The 2,512-nt window shown below is 27.4% G+C and overlaps 1 long non-coding RNA gene across 1 annotated transcript; it reads right to left on the minus strand.

Annotated features, from left to right (window-relative positions):
• Window positions 1–599: 599 nt before the first annotated feature.
• Window positions 600–1,455, minus strand: LOC149373554 (uncharacterized). Its single transcript, XR_016293390.1, has 3 exons — window positions 1,416–1,455; window positions 1,100–1,206; window positions 600–647 (listed from the first exon to the last, which is right to left on the minus strand). It is a non-coding gene; the product is annotated as an uncharacterized LOC149373554 (long non-coding RNA).
• Window positions 1,456–2,512: the final 1,057 nt, after the last annotated feature.

The raw sequence follows: 2,512 nt of genomic DNA on the forward strand, positions 1-2,512 counted from the left end.
TGCAAAATATTCTCTCAATAAAAGTATTATATTAAATATTATTTGTATAATTATTGTATTGTTGTAGTCTTTCATTGATAATGATTTATAGTAGGAGATAATAAGGTCTGACAAAATTACATTTGAAGATGATTATTTCAATTGTAACAACAAAGATAAAAATGATTTACACAAAGAAGGCACCAAAAAAGGAAAAATAATTCCAAACATGTTGAATCATCATTATTTTTATAAATCATTTTATTTAGCAAAAAAAAAGTTTTTATTACAAGCATTATATTAATGTTACTGTTAAGGACTAAACATTTTTCAAAGTATTTTAATATTCTTTTTCTTTACGTCTCAATAATCGAAATTATTAATACTTTTAATTTTTTAAATCCGACTAATCATGTAATAATATTAATTGTCCTTAAATAATAGTTCAAATTTAACCATACAGCTTTCCTTACTACTTAGTCGCGAAATTAGAAGATTCTACATAAAACTTATTGTTTTTATGTATCTGTTTTCAGAATTACACGTGTCGTAAAAAAAAATGATTTTTAAAAAAAATCTCCTATGTACTTGTAATGATAACATAAACACATAAAATAGTTTTTTGAAAATCAATCGATTTAATTGTTTTGCAATCCAGTATTCTCGAGCTGAAAAAATGATAAAAAAAATTGATTAATACTTAAATAATATTTTTAACATAACATTTTTTTTTAAATTCCATGAAAATTTTGCAAATGTTTTACGATGACAGATGAAAGAGCAAAAAAAAAATATAATACATCAATCGACTCTGTTTTAGTGAGCTTCAAGAGAGTAAGCGGCAGAACCGCCACTATTTGTTGGAAAAGCTACAAGCTTGCAGATCTATAACTAAACTTTGTAATAAACAAACAGACGATATGCTGTGCTAATCTTATGAGGCTCTGACAGCCAATCAGCTACTGTCCTGGTTTCTGCCGCTTATTCCTTTAAAGCTCACTACTCTGTTTGAATAAGAATTTTTTTCTTCTAAACAAAAAATATTTACTAATTTATTCCACTACTCTGATTTTCAAATATTTTCAATTAGCATTGAAATGTAAGGATACAAAAAATTCACCTTTTTCTTATTTCGATCAATTTTTGCTTTCCGACCAGCCAGCCAAAATCCCATCTGAGCTTTTATGTCAGTTTCAGTGTAATCGTTAGCGCACTGTAACATAGCTTCTGAAAGTTAAAATGAATTACTCACTCTTTGGATAATCCCATTAGATTTTGACGAGTCAACAAGCAAAGGTTTCTATTTTGAATTCAAAAAAACTTAAAGAAGTTGAAAAACTTGATGTAAATATTAAAGTGTTTGAACTTGAGATTCTGCCACACAAATCGCAAAATAAATAAAAAACTAATAAAGAAACAATAAAACAATAACTAACCTAATATTGCTTTACCAAGTTCTAAAGACATTAATGACTCCTTTCCTTTTTGGCCTTTCGTGCTGAATTTCGAGCCTACATCATCGCTTAGTAACTTTTCCATCATTGTATTGACTTTGATTCTATCATCTTTTCCGCCTAGACACTTTAGCATATCTATCTATAAGAATAAATTAAGGGCTTCAGTTCTTTAATACACTATCTCAAATAACAAAAATCATAAAATAACTTACTAATGCATTTTTAAGCTCCGAATCACTTTTAAGTTTTAAATCATAACTTTTTATCTGGTCAACATCATTTAATGGTAAAATGATTGACCATTCTACTTCATGTGATTTTTGGACTCTATTTTTTGTAGAAATTATTTTCCCATGCTTCAAGGCTTTTTTTATTTCTTCAATTTCAATGCCCTGTTTATTTTGTAAGTAAATAATTTCTTCTAAATAGGCTAATGTGAAGAATTATTAAAAAATTTCATGAAGCTAAGTAAAATGTAACTTTATTCAATTATTTTGGCTGTTACCTATAGTCAGATCGTTGCCGCCATCACTAGTTTTTCGAATTTTTTCCAAACTTTTTTGATGCATTCCATCTATTTTATCATCGACTGTCGATTTTTGCATGTTGACATTATGAAGACCAGTGTCATCTGTGAACTTGATCATTTCCACATCTTCATGCAAGTGATTTGTTGTAGTAGAAGCTGTCTTAATACCTATACATAGTATTTCATATTTTAGTATACGCTAAATCTTGCAGTTCTATGTTAAATGTCAATTGAGTCTATTATAGAATACTGGTCAAGAGGTTTTTAGATCTGCTAATTCAACCAGTAAACATATTGTGACGACTATAGAAATGATTAATTATTCAATAGATATTTATTAAAGTTTTAAAAATACTAGCCGGCTCTACACGAAAGCCCCCAAACTAAAACGTTTATTTTATTTTATTATTGAGAAAAGGTATACGATTATCTTTTATAAAACCGACAATCTCTTAATATTTTTTTACTGTACAATTTAATTTTTCTATTTTTGTTTTAAATCTACTTTTGAATTATCTACAACATTGATTAGAACCATATGATCAGT

The sequence above is a fragment of the Copidosoma floridanum genome, unplaced genomic scaffold, assembly GCF_036245765.1.
Source record: "Copidosoma floridanum isolate Cflo_tuat_1 unplaced genomic scaffold, Cflo_Japanese_pri ptg000030l, whole genome shotgun sequence".
Taxonomy (NCBI): domain Eukaryota; kingdom Metazoa; phylum Arthropoda; class Insecta; order Hymenoptera; family Encyrtidae; genus Copidosoma; species Copidosoma floridanum.